The sequence below is a fragment of the Acomys russatus genome, chromosome 10 (genome assembly GCF_903995435.1).
Source record: "Acomys russatus chromosome 10, mAcoRus1.1, whole genome shotgun sequence".
In the NCBI taxonomy this organism is placed as follows: Eukaryota; Metazoa; Chordata; class Mammalia; order Rodentia; family Muridae; genus Acomys; species Acomys russatus.
The window spans coordinates 66,589,422-66,609,010 of record NC_067146.1 but is presented as its reverse complement, the minus strand read 5'-3'; positions in this window follow the sequence as shown (position 1 = coordinate 66,609,010).

The following is a 19,589-nucleotide window of genomic DNA, read 5'->3' as shown; positions in this document are numbered from 1 at the left end:
GGTCCGTTCAAACTACTGTACCAACCAAGGACAATGCATGCAGTAAACCTAGAACCCCTATTCAGATCTAGCCAATGGACAGCACATTCACCATAGTTGTGCAGAGAGCAGGGACTGACTCTGACATGAACTCTGTTGCCCCCTATTTGACCACTTCCCCTTGGTGGGAGGCCTAGTGGCACTCAGAGAAAGGGTAAGCAGGCTACCTGGAGGAGACCTGATAGGATATGATCATATGGTGGAGAAGGAGGTCCCCTTCTGTCACAGGTCTAGGGGAGGGGAATAGGATGAAAGAGGGAGAGAGGGGGGAATGGAAAGATACAACTGAGGGGACAACAATTGAGATGTAATCTTAATAAATTTCTTAAATTAAAAAGAAGAAGAAGAATCAGGTCATTAGATTGGGCTTGAGGTGCATGGGTCAAAATTGAGCTCTCCTGTTATACTACCTTAATCTCAGGATCCACAGAAAAAGGTAAGATGCTACAATTACATACAGTCAGCAATTGGTACATGTAAATAGGGCACTTTCTACACAGTGTAGAAAATGACAGAACAATTTCACCAGGGTAAAAGGAGTAAATATGCTTGGATTTAATCAATATTTGAGCTGTTCTTATTTGTTTAAGCCTTTGTAAACCTGCAAGGACAAATTTAACTGTATATAATCAATTATTTAGAACTATGGAAAAGGCTTTCTAAACCAATTCCCACACAGCACATATTTTCCAAATCTGAAACTTTCATTACTGTCCAGGAAGTTGTCCAAGAAGTTGGACAAGGCACAGAATCTCCCTGAGGTTCCCATTTGTGAAAATTTCCCAATTCATCAATGCAAGCAGACTCTTTAATCTTACATCTATAAGGAATGTTGGAAATGCCAGGAGTTCAGATTTCTTATTTTATATATAACTAGCTCACGAAGCTAATTTTATCTATAACTATAATGTATGAACCAGCTTCAAACGTGAAATGACAGGTAGGCATAGGTTTTCCTTGGAAGATGTGTACTTGTGGACAAGCTTCTGGTGCATTTTTTTATCTTATGACTGGTGTGGGAAGGCTGGGTTCACTCTGGGTGGTACCGTCCTTGGGCTGGTAGCTCTGGGTGCTATAAAAAAACTAACTGAACAAGAAAGTAAACAGGATTAATCCATGGCCTCTTATTCAGAGAGATGCTACATAAACAAATGCCCAGCTGGTTCCCCTAAAAAGCTAGCTATTACAATCAAGGCACACAAAGAGATTGAATGGCCATAAGGGAACTTCAGTGCTTTCAGAGAGGTTCACATTTAGAGTTTATCTGGAAAATCCACTCATTTGGATTTCAGAAGTCTTATTTATTTACTTAGTTGTTTATGAATTATTTTTGGATAGTGTTCTAGTTTGCTTTTATGTTGCTCTGATAAAGACCATGACCAAAGGCAACTTGAGGAAAAACAGATTTAATTAATCTTACATATCCAGGTCACAATCCATAATTTAGTGAAGTCACACAAAGAACTCAAAGCAGGAGCCTGTGTCTGGAACTGAGGTAGAAGTCTTGAGGGAGTGCAGCTTTCTGGCTTGCTTCCTATAGCTTGCTTGATTGGCTTTGTTTTAAAAACTTAGTTTTTCATTTTATGTATATGAGTGTTTTGGCTACATGTATGTAAATGTATCACATGCATTCCTGGTGCCTGTGGAGTCTAGGTAAGTGTACTGGGTCTACTGTAAGGAGTTACAGACAATTGCACACTATCAAGTGGATACTGGGAGCTAGTCCTGAGTTCTCTGCAAGAGCAACAAGTGCTCTTAGCCGCTGAATCATCTCTGTAACTAATCAGCTTCTTTTCTTATATAGCCCAAGCCCATCAGTCTAGGGACAGTGTTGAACTCAGTGAGTTGACCTGATCTCCCCAGATCAATTAACAATCAAGAAGATGCCTCCACAGACATCCCCATTTCTCAATCAGATGGAGTCAATTCCTCAATTGACGTTCCCTCTTCCCATGTCTGTTAAGATGACAATTAAGGATAGCTATCACAGATAGAGTATATATTTTAAGCTAACCTCAAATTTAGAATTCTTCTGCCTTAGCCTTCCACATGCTCTCTTGTTTGGCCTTTTCTTACTAATGATATGGGGTTTGTTGGAAAGGTGTTATTTGTAAGGCTATCAGTTCTTCTTGAACCAAAGAGATGCCTTTTGGGTTAAAATGGCAAAGAACTTGGATTTAGCAGTTCTGAGTACATTCTAGCTCAGGGAACTCATGGAGAAATAATATAAGAGACAGTACAGGAAGTATTCTAGTAAGGAATTAGCTATTCAGTGACCCCGATATTGCTGCATACCCAAGACAATGTGTTGGAAGTTGTATGTACTTGCTCTGTTCGTGTGAACTATCCCTGGGTTTTTGGTAGTGACTCTTCCAATTAAACATGATGGTTTGATAGTAAGGAGAGCAGAATCATTGCCTACTTCCTAGAGAGCTGTGTGAACTCAACTTAATCCCATCTATCATACATTTATTGAGCAATTGTTTCCTATGAGCAAAGTAAATGAATATATTGTCCAGGCACCTAAAATGTTCTAGAAAACACTCCCTAAAACACTCATTTACACTCAGAGACATTTTATACCTTATTTACTGTGACAAACAATATATGCACATTAACATACTTTAAGTTGTGACTAGTGGTTGTATTCCCTGATTGTAGATTAAAATGCTGTTTGTTTTGTTCTCTTACTATAAGGTAAGATTTAACAAATTCATTGTTAAAAAGCAATTGAAATTTTCTTACTGCCTTTCATCTATTTTGCAGAGCAGTTAATTGAAGTCATAAGAATGTACATTTTTCCCTTTGGGAATCAATATAGCAAGGTAGAAAAGGGAATGATTTTTGTTGCTGGTTGTAATGCATCCCATAAATTTTTTATATGTCTTGAACTGACTTGCTTTGAAAACATTTTATTCACCTAGCTCCTGTTAGCTTCCTTTACATACTGTTATGACTATTTGTTTATGACTTTATCTCCATCTTCAAGAAGAGTCTTAATGCATAAAAAATCTATTATTTTCATACCCATAGCTCCTTGAAGAATCCTAGCCTAAAGATAGCACTTGAGAAATTGTGCAGGAATGAAATAAAAGTGAATAATATTCAGGTTCAGATTTGAAAGCCAGGTTCCTCACCAAGCTCCAGGATTATGTATCCGTGCTCATTGTATAATTATTACTGCCATTGCCATTATATGTTTAACACCACAGAAAACAAATGTATCAAGTTTATAAGCAATCCCTCATGTGTTATTGCTTTGATCTTTAAAATTATTCTGTAGTGGGAACCTAAGTACTCATGCAGAGACTTGCTTAAGCTCTCAGAGCTAGACAGAGCCCGATCTGGAACTAATCTCCATGGCTCTAAGGCCTGAGCTGTCTGTCTTGCTGTCTAGACTGCCACTAAATCTCTGCCTGTGCTTTCTGTTCAGCACTGCTCAACCTAGTGTGTTTGATGTTCAGGACAAAAGGTCTATGTAAACCGTACTGACTTTCTTTGTCCTCTAAACACCAATAATATCACTCTTCTCATTGTGACAATCAAAATGTTCTCCAGCCACTGGCAAAAGTCCTCTTAGGTGAAACCCAGTTTTGGTTGAGGCTCAATGGTCTAATAGCAGGAACAATGTAGCAAGTCCTCTGGGACAGTCAAATAAAGAATGAGGAATCTATGCCCCTATTCTGCTGGAGGCAACATTTGATTTACAATAAAAAAAAAAAAAAAAAAAAAAAGAATTGACTAACAGAGCTTAATGTGATGAGAATAAATACAAAATATTTATTGAGCAGGCATGAAGTGTCAAATCAAAATCCAAGGAGAACAATATACAGCCTTGTTAAGTGTCTTTCTAAAATGAAGCACCATCTTAAAGTCCATCTAGTGGAACACATAGCTGATTTGGACCAGTCAGTCTCATGATGGGCACTTAGCAACTAGATTTACCATATTATCTTCTAAAGATTAGTTAGAAGGGAATTGCCTTTCTTTTATTTGCATGGCTTGCTAACTAATAAATCACTTCCAATCATTGTTTAACTGTACTGTCCGCGGAGATTGTATTGTCAAGTATGTTTCTGGCTCATTGGTACTATTCAACACATTTTGAGTTTTAGTCATCTTGCCTGTGTATGGAGGGAACAAATGCATTCTTTTAACCTATTGATTTATGTGAAGCTCCAGCCCCTACTTAGACCATCTCAGCAAATGTAGAAGAGAACTACAGGGATAAATCTTCCTGTTTTAATTTAACCCCAAAATGGAATGTTCTCCATATCTATTAAATAATATAGTTTTGTGCATTACAGCTATTGGCATATTCTAATTTTTCTTAGCTCTGAACATGAATTTTTGTGTCCAGTAGACTATGTTTATATGCTGGGTAGTTTTTTTTGGTCAACATGACACACAACAGAGTCAACCGGGAAGAGGGGAACTCAATAGTGGAATTATCTCAATCAGATTTGCCTATGGGCATGTCAGAGGGGCATTTTCTTGATTAATGATTGATGTAGAAGGGCCCAGCCTACTGTGGGCTGCGCCAGAACATGCAGGTAAGTCATTGGTGCTACAGGAAAGCAATCTGAGCAAGGTAAGAAGGAGAGAGATGGTAGCTGGCATTCCTCTGTGGCTGCTGCTTTCCCTCCGGATTCTTTCTTTGAGTTCCTGCCTTGATGTCCCTCAGTGATAGAGTATGGAATAGAAGTGTAAGCCAAAACGACCCTTTCCTTCCTGAGCTGTCCTTTTGGTTACAGTGTTTATCATATCAACAGGAAGCAAACCAAAACAGCTCATGATCATATGGGCTTGGTCACAACTCATAGGATGCTGGGGATAAACTGCTTAATATATGTGGTTATCAGTTTTCTCATCTATAAAATGATGCAACAACTTTCACCTAGATTTTTTTTGTAGAATCAAATAAAATAATGACAAGTTTCCAGTGTGGGTCTTGGCACAATGATTAATAAATGAGGGTCATAACTATCATCTCATTGCTGTATTTTCCATTGAAATGGTAATAGGAGTTATTTTGAAGCTGTTTTTACACTATTACTTTGTGAAAAAAGAATCACTTTAATGTGTCCTTATACAGAATTTGCATCCAATGAAGATAATAGGGAAATGAACTTCCCTCTCAGTCCAGGATATGCCTTGAGCACCAACAACTGCTCAGCCCCCATCACCATCCTAATTACCTCAGTAGAAAGTTTTCCCCAGGTGACAGCGGGACCAGTAGTGCAGCTCTACAGCATATTCATGATATTATGTAACTGTGTCTTGTGAGGGAAGGGTGTGGACATAAAATGACAGTGTCAAGCACAGTCAAAACCTAACCAGGAGAAAAGGTACACAGATAGACACAAGGGTTTTGAAATGCTGCAGCGCTAGCTAGGATACATTTACAGACCTGACCAATTCAGCCTGTTAATCTCATCCCAGGCTATGAGTAATTAGCACTTTCTGTGCACACTAGAGTTTGGGGTCTAAGGACTTTTGAACCAACACTCTCAGTGATCTTTGTTCAAGACAGCTCTTTTGCTATTCCAGAACTGAATATTTCTCCTTTGACAGTTTGAATGCATTAGCTAGAGAGCTCAGCAACAGAACTGTGTCCATTCTAGAATTATCGGCAAATGGATGCTAACAGTTTGGGTTTTGCTGTAGATGAGAAGTCTCAGATGTCCATGGCTTACAGTCCCACTTTGATATTCTAACCTTCCCTCCTTTGTCTGTCCTAGACTACAATATTCTTTCCAAACTTCTTTGTAAAGTGAACTCGTTTATTCCCATGGCTCTATTTATGAGCTGTTTTGTGGCTGAGCATACAGGTCAACTCAAGTTCTATAACTTAACTTCGGACACCCATATCTAGACTGTCTCACTTTCGTTACTCCTTGATACTTTGAGGAGAAACCCAAGCTTTACATGTTCATGACAAAACTCTCCAGATCTTTCTATAACCTTACTCCCTCTTCATTCTCTGGGAGGTGAATACAGACATTTACTCAGGCTGGAAACCTGAGAACAGTTTCTGAGAACAGAACATTCTGGAATGTAATGTAATGTTGCTTCTCCTTTCCTAATGGGTCAAAATAAGATCTACTGACTTTTCTTTCCACCTAAAGCTAAAATAACTCACTTCGTTGTTTTTACCTGTGGCTGATCTGCCATTGGTATATTTTCCCTGCTCCTCAGCTTCCCGTCTTCAGTCTTGTTGATTCCAACCCCTCCATTCTCCATATGGAAGAAATAAAACACTTTTAGAATAAAAATATGATCATGTCAGTTCCAACTGCCCTCCAAATGAAGTCCAAGCTCTTACTGGCATGCGTTCTAACTACTGTTTTCTTCTGCAATGATGTTACTAGATGTGCCACTTCCCATATTACTGAGTCTTTCAAGTGTTCAGCTGGACCATTCTCCCACTTGCATCTAGACTTGTGCACAGACTGTGCCTCTCTCTACTCACCCTCTTCCTTCTGCTCTCTGTGGAGAGGAGAGAGGCTCATGCTTAGCGTTCATGCTTATTCTAAATCTATCCAAGACAACTATATGGTGCTGGTGAACTCAGTGACTTAGGTTCCATTAATACTGATTCTCCTTTTACCCTGGTTCCAGGGACAATTTGTGAATGGTGGGACCATGGTACCAGAGAAGCCCTCTGTCAGGGTCCACATGCCTTACTTAGACTGACTGAAGCATTCCCAAATATTGTTTTGTAACACTGTCAAATTTCTGAGCTTTTGGGGGTGTTGTTTCCTCAACCTTCCTATCTTAGTATAGAACTATTAAGTGACTCCCAAGGAATCAAAATAATGAGAATAATTTACTTAGTGGAAATGTAGAAATGTAATGTAATGTAATGTAGTGTAGTGTAATGTAATTATAGGAATGACTGCCAGGCTTGCCTTTTCCCACTTTGCCCTGAGCTTCTAGAAACTAGAAATCCTCTGATTTTAGCTCTTACCCTTCCTGCCACCTCCTTGGTGACAGACTCCTGTTCTTACTCAGAATCAAATGTAGAAAATGGAATTTCTAGCCTGTTTCATGCAAACTTCCAATTGGACAGAGTCCTCCCACTCTAAGCAACTACATTATCATTTTAGATCTACTTTTTAAACTCTTCGTTTAGACAATGAACCCTTCAACTTATTTAAGGATATCCCACACACTGAAGTCCTACAGACACCAGGAGCCCTAATTTCCCTTAGAAGTTTCCAATCCATGTTCCTGTGAACTGAGCCTCTCAGGCCTGAATACCAAGTCCCACTGTCCTTATTTCCAGTGATGGTTTGCAATGCAAATCACTAGATTGGTAACAGGCAGTACCATAACCATGGTAACCAAATGAAGACACGTTGCTTGCCTTTCTCAGCAAAGTGCAGTCTAGTATTGCATTCAGGCCTGGTGCCACCGCCAGCAGGTCAAAGGGCATTGAAGAAACAAGCCATTCCATAGACGTAAAAAGACAACAGAGCCATTGAATCATTCTGCACACTCTTCCTCAAAGCCCACGATTTGTGACAAATGACTCCTGTCATTTATGTTTCATGCTACTTTTATTTTTCTTATAGAGATGAAGGGAGAGAAAATGAATCATTATGGGTTTTCACCTTGAACTTGACAGTGGCTTTTGGCAAGCAGATCATTCTTGGCTTCCATAGTGATTAGTTTTAAATAGGAGCCGATAGAAACCTGGGTCACTTTGGTCACTAGAATTTTTTCCATCTTAGCAATGGTGAGACAGAACACAGAAAGTACAAAGAGCTCCACATCCTCAGAACAACGCCATCAAGCTCCAAGCCTACTTCTCTGCTGAGACTCTTTACTCTGCTACAGTAAGTCTTACAGTCTGTTTTGTCCTAGCCTGTGTGAGGGGTTAAAGCTCTGCTGTCATTTCCTCTCTGTTGGAATGAGAGGGCAGCTCCAGCTGGTTCCCAGTTCCCTTACCTGCAGCTGTGTGACTGGGTGAATCCCAGGAAGAAAGCCTTCTCAGTAGGTAAAGTGACACCCACTGTGAGGGATTCAGGCCTGGATGCTTTCCTGTGCCACCACCTGGATGGCCATTGTTGACATGGAAAGGTTGGATGCTCCAGGCTCAAATTTGTTAAGTTGTATCCCTTAGGGATCCAATATAGTTTCTAGCAATGTATTCAAAAGAGTGATGTACAAATGGTGCTGTCTTCCTGTGATAGTTCTTCCTTGCTTATTGGGATCTTTTTGTCTTTTTTTTTCATCAATTACTTTCATTTTCAATCTATCACTGGATTCACTAAACATGATGAGTGAGTTATATGTACTAGAACCATGTGAAATGTGTGTGTGTGTGTGTGTGTGTGTGTGTGTGTGCCAGTCCTTACATGTGTGTGCATGTGTGCATGAGTACAATGGAAGTAAAAAATCTTCACAGATCAAAGAATGCTCCCTCAGGGCAGCTTTGCCAGATAAAATGAAAGGGAGCTGGTTACATTTGACTCTTAGATTCACAACCTTTATTTGATTCTTTGCTTGATTTTTTGAAGTATTCCCCAAATAATTCATTGGCCACACTAATTCTATAACTTGTATGGCTGGTGGTGGTGAATTCTACCTGAAATTTAAAAGTGACTGGCCACTCTGTTATGTTTAATTGCTGAGACTTGATTAAAGAATAAGAATTGAAGAAGGCTTTCAGAGAATAAATGGACATAAACTTCCGATTACAACTTTTTTTTGCTGTAACATCCCACTCAAAATTCATCCATTTATCATTGCCGTAGTTTCACGTTCAAGAAAGCAGTTCACATTGCAATTCAAACATTGTGGTGGGAAGTGCACATCAATGCAATCCCAACAGTTCAGAGTGGTGTGCTTCTTGCCTCACTATGTTGATGTGAACATTTTCATTGTAGAGGTTCCCAGACTAGAAGTTGGAAATGACTGTGATCCTCCCGAGAAACACATGCACCTGCTAGAGTACCGGCGGAGAGCCATGCCCTGTACTAATCACTTGGCTGCCCAGGGTGACTAGTCACCCTCAGAACAATCTCCTGTAAAAGACTCCAAGGGAGTGGGGCACAGATAAGGTTTGCACATACAAAACACTAAGAAACATTAGCCGAAATACCAGAATATGGTTTAGGCACACTGGGGGGAATCCTAGAGGTTCTCCCTTGTGTGTTATGAAAGTAGCTCAAACAAGTTGATACATATTTAGAAAGAAGAAAATAATACACAGAAAATTAGCATTTTGCTTGACAAAGCAGAGTACTTCCTAAATGTCTCCCAAGGATGCTCCAACTTCTCTGGGACTTGACATTAGGAGACATTCAAGAAGTATGTCTGGAAGTTACAGTCCACACAACTGCTGAATCGGGAGAGAGGGAGAAAGAGAGCTAGGGATGGTGAAAATATGAAGAGATGGAGTTGGAGGCAAGAGAAGGAAAGGAGAGGGGAAAGAGAGTAGGGAGAGAGGAAGGGGAGACACAAGAGGGGAGGGAGAGGAGGGGAGGGAGAGGGAGTGAGAGAGGAGACTTTAGGACTATGCTTTGTGGGTATTATCCATTAGGCTTTCCCATGCAGGTTATGAATTCTTTTCTTTAAAGAAAACATGAGTAAAAAGAGAAACGTGGATACATTTATCATAATTATTGTAGTCTCTGATAGTCCAATTTACCCTGCCTCTTGCATTGGTTGCTTCTTCTCTTAAGGATTCGCTGTTAGTACAGGTTTTGGCTGCGACTGGCTTTAGATGGTTGGGGAAGAGGATCTGAATCTTCTTTCACCCAATCCTGGACCTGAGGTACTTACGTGCTTTGTCATATTTCATTGCCAGTCTGGAGCATCACGTATTCATTAGCAGAGCTATTATCCTACCTCTGTGTGGCTGTGTATGTCTTCTGTGCCTTTCTCAAAGTGTACCTTGGAAAGCTTGGGATGTGTTCTCTTATCTAATTAACCCTATCAAGAGTCTTCCAACAGATTCTGCATGCCCAAGCATAGGGATACTGACTGGCTCTCCTGGACTCTCCCCAGTCATAGACTCTGTCTTAGTCTATTGCTGTGATGAAACACCATAACCAAATCCAAGTTAAGGAAGCAAATGATTATTTGGCTTAAGCTTCTCCATCACATTGTTCATCACCGAAGAAAGGTAGGACAAGAGCTCAAAGATGGAAGGAGCTGATGCAGAGGCCACGGAAGGGTATTGCTTACTGGCTTGTTCCTCATGGCTTGCGCAGCCTCTCTTTCTCACAGACCTCAGGACCACCAGCCCAGGGATGTCCCCATCCATATGGGCTGGGCCTTACCACATCAATCACTAGTTAACCAAATGCCTGAAAGGCTTACCTACAGGCAGATCTTATGGAAGCATTTTCATAATTACCGTTTTCTCTGCTCAGATGACTTGAGTTTGTGTCAAGGTGACTTAAAACTATATAGCAGTGTGGGGTAGTGCCTTTCCATGGAGCTTTTATTCTAACCAGAGACTGCTGCAGATCCAAACCCCTGGGAATCTGAGGCAGCTGACCTTTTAACTGACATAGAAAACACCCACAGAGCAGAGACTGGCAGCACTTCTTGATTTTTGTGTCCCCAATTGTCCCATTTGCCTCTTCTCTGGTTGATTATTTTCATATTTTATGCAACGTCTTTGTTGATGCTTTTCTTGTCACATACAGCATCTTGTTCTATTCAGAAACATTTATATTTTGATATGGCCAAATTTAACAATCTTTTGCTCTAAATAGTTTTTCATTTTTATTTTGATTAAGCAGGGCTTTTCTACCCTAAGTTATATAAACATATTCTTGTGTTTCTCGTGGTTGTGTTCATCTGTCTGTTCACCACCTCTTACCTTATCATCTCACCTGGAATTTATTTTGATCAACTGTGTGAGGTAGGGATTTTAATAATTATTCCCTTCCGAGTGACTATCTCCTTGTTCCAAGATAAGCTACTGCATAGTTCATTTTTAACATTAACCTCATATTTCTTCCTCATGGTTTTAAGATTAATTCTGGACTGACAAATAATTGATTACTTATAATATGCCAAGGGGAAGTATTAATGTACGTTCTCTTGATCAGGAAGGCTACACAGGGAGAAGGGAATCAAAGGGCTAAGCTGACTGGCTCTCTTGACCACTGACTCTCAAAATCATGGCCTCCTCTCCCTTCTGTTTTTCATTTCCTCCCAGAATCCACTGAGGTCTCCTTCTCTGCCCTACGTGGATTGGACTTTTTCTCTTAAACTCGAATAAAATTGTCCCTGAGTTTCCTTTTAGTTTTCACTTATTATGTGTGTGTGTGTGTGTGTGTGTGTGTGTGTGTGTATGCATGTGCAGTCATGTGTGTGTAGATGCACATGTGTGTGCTGGTAGATGCACACGTTGTGTATATACCAGAGGACAACCTCAGCTGCTGGTCTTTAGGTTCTTCCCACCTTCTTTGTGACATAGAGTCTCTCACTGCATGAGAATTCATGAAGGAGGTGAGGCTGGTAGGTTAGTCAATCATAGAGATCTGCCTGTTTCTACCTCTCCAGGGCTGGGGGGAGTACAAGCGTTTAGACCATGTCACCTAGCTTTTTTTTTTTTTTAATATAATTTTCTGGGATTAAACTCCTTGCCTTCTCCTTTCAAGGCATGCAACTGAGTTATTTTTCAAAACCCTGAGTGTGTTTTTAATTTCTTTTATCTACAAGACTAAGATCCTCAAAAGGGAACTTTGTGTTCCAGTGTGATGCTTTGATTACAAGTAGATGTTGAGCTATATTTCTCCCAAAACTGTTAAGTATGTTTATTAAATATATTATTTGCAGTTACCTGTTTTTCTATTTAATCTGTCAGATCTGAGAAGGTTGTATTAAAAGGTTTCAATATGATTTGCAGTCCCAATTTCTGCTTCAATCACCTCTTCTGTTTTGCTTTTTGTTTTCAGAAGTTATATATGAGGTACAAACATGTGTAATCTCTCTGTCTAGAATATGAATACAGTCATGTGCTACATGATGACATGGTAGCCTAATGGAGAGAATGTATGCCAGTGACCTGCAAAACAACATAGTGCTGATGTCATGGCTGTTATAGTTTGCATATGCACTCCCTATGTTGTTCACACCTAGACAAAAGCCACCCAATGAAGCTTTCTAAGGATGCTGTCTTGTTGCCAAGCAACCCATAATTGTATCTTACAAGGTGATGTGCATATCTATCAAGTTAATACCTTTTACCTGGAGTTCAATTTTGTTTTAAATTAATATTGATATAGCTGTTTTTAAAACGTATTTCTCTGGGGGCATATCTTTCTTCATTTTAGTCTTCCTCCATTGTTTTTTTTTTTTTTTTTTTTTTTTCATAAATCTTTCTCGTCTAAGTGCCACAGCCATATTTTAAGCATGTTTCATCAAAGTTTGTCTGTCATTTCTTATGTAAATGTAACAAATTTATACTATTTTCACAGACATATAAGGTCTACATGACCTCAGTTTGTATTTTCTGTCCCTTGAGCTATGCCTTTCTTGACTCTACTGTACACTGATGGTTGTTTTTCATTTTTGATATTTCATCATTTTAGTTATTTTTCAAGTGGATGAAATAAGCAACTATATCTTTATTTTGTTTCCAATAGTTAACCTTAAAGTTTTTAAGTAGCTAATTTCTAAACATACTCTGACTAACTACTCTTTTCCGTATAAAAACAGAAATTATTATCAAATTCCAAGATTCATAATAAGACATTTAATATCACCAGTGATTCTCACAATGAGAAATTGGTATGGTAATATGAAGAACTTCTGCCATACATTTGAAAAGTTACATAAAAACAAAGGAAAGCCTTAGAAAACCTGACTTCTGTAAACTGGTGCTCTGATAGAAAATCTGAACTGTATTACATAATGAATGGAATCTAGACAAACATGGAGGCCCATTCTGGTAATCCCAGGATTTGGGAGGCAGAGGCAGAAAAATTAAGAATTTGAAGTCAGACTGGGCCAGTAGGGAGATATTGTTTCAGAAACAACTAAGTAAAAATAAAGAACTTGTAATTACAAACCTTCCATGCATTTAAGGAATTAGTCCACACTTCTAATCCCATCTAGAAAGAAAAAAACGAGACATTTCCCAAACAATGTATGCAGCTAATGTGTCTTGTTATTGGAACTTAGCAGTAATTTTATAATAAAGAAAGTCTGCCCAATCACCTTTGTTAACAAGGAAATTAAAAACCCAATCAAAATATGAGCAAAATCAGTTCAGTGAATACATATACTGACACTACATTATGGCCTAATTGATTTTGTTTCAGGTTTGAAAAATCCATATAACATTCAGAAAATCAGTGAATGCAACTTACTATACTAGCCACATAAAAGAGTGATATGGTAGAAAAAAATAATTTGACACAAATCAACATTATCTTATGACAGTTTTCAAACTTCGCAAACTAAAAACGAAATACTTAAACTGGGATTGAACAACACTTCTAAAGTCTACCAGCAGGAGTATCTTATTAAAGATAAGATGTAAATATAAGATGTAAAGGTAAAGATGTAAAGATCTTCCCCTTGTACCTGGGGGATGACATGAAGGAAACCATGTTTTGCGTATAAACCCTCTTCCCTCTCCTCAACCACCTCTGCTGTCTGTTCCGTTCCCACTTCTGAGTGATAGTAAGTATCCTCCCTTGGGTCCTTCTTGTTACTTATCTTTTTTGGGTCTGTGAATTATAGTATGTTTATCCTGTTATACAAATAATGTTATAAGTGAGTACATACCATGTCTATCTTTCTAGATCTGGGTTACCTCACTCAGGATGATCTTTTCTAGTTCCACCCATTTGCCTGCAAATGTCATGATTTCCTTGTTTTTAATAGCTGAGTAGTATGCCATTGTATGAATGTACATTTTATTTATCTACTCTTTGGTTGACGGACATATGTGTTGTTTCCAGTTTCTGGGTATTGTGAATAATGCTACTGTGACCATAGTTGAGAAAATGCCCTTGTTGTATGGTGGATCATTTTTTGGGTGTATGTCTGGGTTTGGTATACCTGGGTCTTGAGGTAGAGTACCCTATTTTCTGAGAAAGCTCCAAATTGATTTCCAAAGTGGTTGTATGAGTTGCACTTCATCAGCAATGGAGGAATGTTTCTTTTCTCCACATCCTTACCACCATGTGCTGTCACTTGAGTTTTTGACCTTAGTCATTTTTATAGATGTAAGACAGAATCTCAGAGTCATTTTGATTAGCATTTCCCTGATGACTAAGGATGTTGAGCATTTTTTTTAAGTGCCTCTTGACCACTTGAGATTCCTCTGTTGAGAATTCTGTTTAGTTCTTTACCCCATTTTAAAATTGGATTATTTGGTTTGGTGGTATTTAATTTTTTGAGTTCTTTATATATTTTGGATATTAGCCTTTTGTCAATGTAGGGTTGGTGAAGGTATTTTCCCAATCTGTAAGCTGCCATTTTGTTCTATTGACAGTTTCCTTTGCTTTACAAAAGTTGATTTCATGAGGTCCCATTTATTAAATATTGGTCTTAGTACCTGAATTGTTAGTTTTCTGTTCAGGAAATTATCTCCTGTACCAATGAGTTCAAGGATCTTTCTCATTTTCTCTGCTATTACATTTAGTGTATCTGGTTTTTTTTAGTGTACTTTAAACTTTATTTTTTGTGTTTTCTAAGTTCTTCTCAATATATGTATCTTTTTAAAAAAATATATTTTATTAATTTATTCATATTACATCTAAATTGTTATCCCATCCCTTGTATCCTCCCATTCCTCCCATTTTCCCCTTACTCCCCTCTCTTATGACTGTGAGAGAGGGGGACCTCCTCCCCCTGTATATGCTCATAGGGTATCAAGTCTCTTCTTGGTAGCCTGCTATCCTTCCTCTGAGGGCCTCCAGGCTTTCCCAGGCAGGGGACATGGTCAAATGTATCTGGTTTTGTATTGAAGTCTTTGATCCACTTGGACTTGAGTTTTATACATGTTGATAAATATGGATCTATTGTCATTCTTCTATGTGTAGACATTCAGTTAGACCAGCACCATTTGTTGAAGGTACTTTGTTTTTTTTCCATTGTATTCTTTTGGCTCCTTTGTATGGTTTTGGTTTCTTTGTCAAAAATCAAGTGTCCATAGGTGTGTGAGTTTATTTCTGGGTCTTTGATTTGATTCCATTGAGCAACCAGTCTATTTTTATGCAAGGACCATGAAGTTTTTATTACTATTGCTCTGTAGTGCAACTTGAAATCAAGGTTGGTGATACCTCCAGAAAATCTTTTATTAGACAGGATTTTTCACTATCCTAGGTTTTTTATTTTTCCATATGAAGTTAAGAATTGTTATTTCAAGATCTGTAAAGAACTGTGTTGGAATTTTGATGGGAATTGCATTGAATCTGTACATTGGTTTTGGTAAGATAGCCATTTTTACTATGTTAATTCTACCAATCCATGTGCATGGGGCATCTTTCCATCTTCTGGTATGTTCTTCAATTTCTTTCTTCAGAGACTTGAAGTTTTTGTCTTACAGGTCTTTTGCTTGCTTGGTTAGAGTTACACCAGGATAATTTATATTATTTGTAGCTATTGTGAAGGATGTTGTTTCCCTAATTTCTTTCTCAGCCTGTTTGTGTAAAAAAGGGCTACTGATTTTTTTGAGTCAATTTTATATTCAGCCACTTTGCTAAAGTTGTTTATCAGTTGTAGGAGTTCTCTAGTAGAATTTTTGGGGTCACTTGAGCATACTATCATATCATTTGTGAATTCTTCCTCTCCAATGTGCATCCGCTTGATCTCCTTTAGTTGTCTAATTGCTCAAGTGAGGACTTCAAGTACTATGTTGAATAGATATGGAAAGAGTGGACAGTCTTGTCTTGTCCCTGATTTTAGTGGAATTGATTTAAGTTTCTCTACCTTTAATTTGATGTTGACCAACACCTTGCTGTATATGCCTTTATTATGTTTAGGTGTTAGCCTTCCATCTCTGATCTCTCCGAGACTTTTATCATGAAAAGGTGTTTGATTTTGTTAAAGGCTTCTCATACATCTAATAAGATGATTGATTTTTTTCTTTCAGTTTGTTTACATGGTGGATTACATTGATAGATTTGTATATTTTTGCATCAATGTTTATGAGGGAAATTGGGCTGAAAATTTTCTTTCTTGATGGAGTATTTGTATGGTTTAGGTGTCAAGGTGACTGTAGCTTTATATAACGAGTTTGGCAACATTCTTTCAGTTTCTATTTTGTGGAATAGTTTTCAGAGTATTGGTATTAGCTCTTCTTTGAAAGTCTGGTAGAAGTCTGCACTGAAACCATCTGGCCCTGGGCTTTTAATGATTGCTCCTATTTCCTTGAGGGATATAGGATTATTTAGTTTGTTAATCTGATCTTGATTTAACTTTGGTAAATGAAATCTATCAAAAAAATTATCCATTACCTACAGATTTTCCAATTTTGTGAAATACAGGCATTTGAAGTAAGACCTAATGATGCTTTGGATTTCCACTGTGTATGTTGTTATGTCCCATTTTTCATTTTAGTGTTGTTAATTTGGATGTTGTCTCTCTACCTTTTAGTTTGGATAAGGATAAGGGTTTGTCTATCGTGTTAGTTTTTTCAAAGAACCAGCTCTTTGTTTCATTGATTCTTTTTATTGTTCTCTTTGTTTCTAATTTGTTGATTTCAGTCCTGTGTTTATTTCCTGTTATCTACTTCTCTTTGACATGTTTGATTCTCTTTGTTCTAGAGTTTTCAGGTATACTGCTAAGTTGCTGGTATGGGACCTCTCCAGTTTCTTTATGAAGGCGGTTCATGCCATGAACTTTTCTCTTAGCACTGCTTTCATTATGTCCCATAAATATAAGTATATTGTGCTTTCATTTTCTTTTTTAAAAACTTTCTATTATATTTCTCTTTAACATATATATTTATATTATTACACATAAACAAAATAAACTATATATAGCAAGAAGAACCATGAAATAATCAGAAATTATATTAATGTTACATTCATAGTGTTTTGGCTATTTGTATTTGGCAGTCTTGAAGAAAACACCTTTCCTACCTTGGTGAGTCTAAAATTTTGAATGTAAATCAGTATCTATCAACTTAAAACATCTGTCTAGACCTAAAAACATCTTAACCCCAAAACTTAACTACCTGAGTAAACCAGAATTGCAGGCTAGAAGCTTTCAAAATGGAAATAAAGATAAAAAGGAGTCTTCATTTCCATTGAATTCTAGGAAGTCTTTAATTTTTTCTTTATTTCATCTCTGATCCAGTGGTCATTGACTAGGGAGTTACTCAGTTTCTATGAGTTTGTAGGCTCTCTGTTGTTTCTGTTGTTGTTGAGTTCTAGCTTTAATCCATGGTAGTCTGATAAAATACAAGAGGTTATTTCAATCTCCATGTATCTGTTGTGGCTTGCATTGTAAATGAGTATATGCTCAGTTTTGGAGAAGGGTTCATGAGGTGCTGGGAAGAAGGTATACTTTTTTTTGTTTGGGTGAAATATTCTGTAGATATCTATTAGGTTCATTTGATTCATAATGTCAGTTAGGTTCATAATTTCTCTGTTCAGTTTCTGTTTTGTTTATCTATTGAGTAGAGTCAGGTATTGAAATCTCTTGCCATTATGGTGTGGGATTCATTGTGTGATTTAAGCTTTAGTACTGTTTCTTTTATGAATGTGCAGGTGCTTACATTTGGGGTATAGTTGTTCAGAACTGACATGTCATATTGGTGGGTCTTGCCTTTGTGATTCATGTTGACTTCTTTTTTTTCTGCTTGGTCAAAGCTATGTCCAGATTCATTGTTTTGCACATGGGCTCTTATTATTTAGTGCCTTTTGTTGAAAAGGCTATCTTTTCCCATTGTAATGCACCATCCTCCTTCAAGATCACCCACTGTAGTAACTGCTTCTGAACTCTGTTTTGTCTTAACCACCTATTTGACTTCCAACACAGCTCTGGACTAGGATGATTGAAGAGTCATATGTACCTCATTCCTAATCTTAGTGAGGCAACTAGAAGTTTCACACCAAATATACTGCTACTTGTTTGGTTTTTTTTTTTGGTGGAGATTGTATGTTAGGTTGGAAACTCCTAGCTGACCATCATATTTTAAAGAAAACAGGAAGGATACATGGGAGGGGCATGTGATAGAGCCAAACTGAAGGTTCAAGCACAAAATCATTAGATAAGATGGCATCTTTTTTGTTTCTTTAACACTTAAGAGCATCTGTTTGTCACAAGGCCACGTTTTAACAGTGCATATATTCTGTGGTCGATAAATATTTCAATGCATGTGCCTGGAAAGTTTTTCTCTTGTCTCTCCATCTCCAAGGGCCAGAATCAAAATGTCTCCTTTTTAAGAATCCAATGTACTAAAAAAAAAAAGAAAAAAGAAAAAATTCTCATATAACCTTTGAAAAATGGTTTTGTGCTTCTGTTAGGATGTGCATCCCCCTGCATCTCTCATAGAGTTAATTGGTATAATTTCTCATAATCAGCTCTAAGCATCTTAAAATTTTTCTTGTACACAGTAGACACCCAGGTATTTAATTGAATTAAATTGGTAAATGTCATTATTGAACTCATTTACTTATAATGGCTTACTTTTACAATGTACTTTATAAATAACTTCTGGTATAGGATATGATCTCTGATATGGTAGACATTATAAAGATGAATAAGTCATAATATCCACTTATAAACAATACAGAATTCAAGGTCAGACACAATCATCATTTCATTTATTAAGCAGTTATTGCTAATTACATACAATCACATGTATCCTGGACTATGTTCTATGGACCCAAAAAAAGTTGAATGGCTTTTGTCTTCAGTTAATGCTTTGTACAAGTTGTGAAAACATCAGAGGAGAGAGTGCTCAAGACAAGTTCTCTTTTAGGACAATGAGGCAATGTGGAAGGAAGAGAAGGGTACTACATGCAGCAGTACCTGTAGCCAGAATGATTAGAGAGATGAACACATCAGTGAATCTTAGTTCTCTATTTTCAGAGTCTGAAGCCCTTGAAGAAACTTAGGTTGTATACATGGGGGAATAGGAGATGAGCTATGTGAGCATCAGTGGTGTTCCCTCATCTTTGTTTCCTGCTTGGAAGGAGGAAACAAAGCTAATGTGGAAAAGACAACAGGGGCAACCAAGGGAAAAATAAAAGAAATCATTGATAAATTGTTTTTTAATCTTGAAAGCTGGGAAGTGACCAGAAAAATGACTGTGTCAGTAGGGGTGATGTCATCAGTCTTGAAGCTATTGCAGATCTCCAGGGAGCAGTGTATGTTGTCTTTCAGCTAATAATCTGGTGCTTATTTTCACCAGCAAAAGATGTTAACTCCAAGTTCAGAAAGTCTGACGTTAGGTTCCAGCTGGGGCACAAATGCCTTGTGTTGAAATTCAGCTTGCTCCTAAATGACAAGAGTGAGCAACCTTCACATGTTTTGTGGTGGGAGGAAGCCACCTACAGAACAACTCATCACAGACTGCCTGTTCCTCCCAGAAGAGTGCTGATAGAACACGCTCTTCC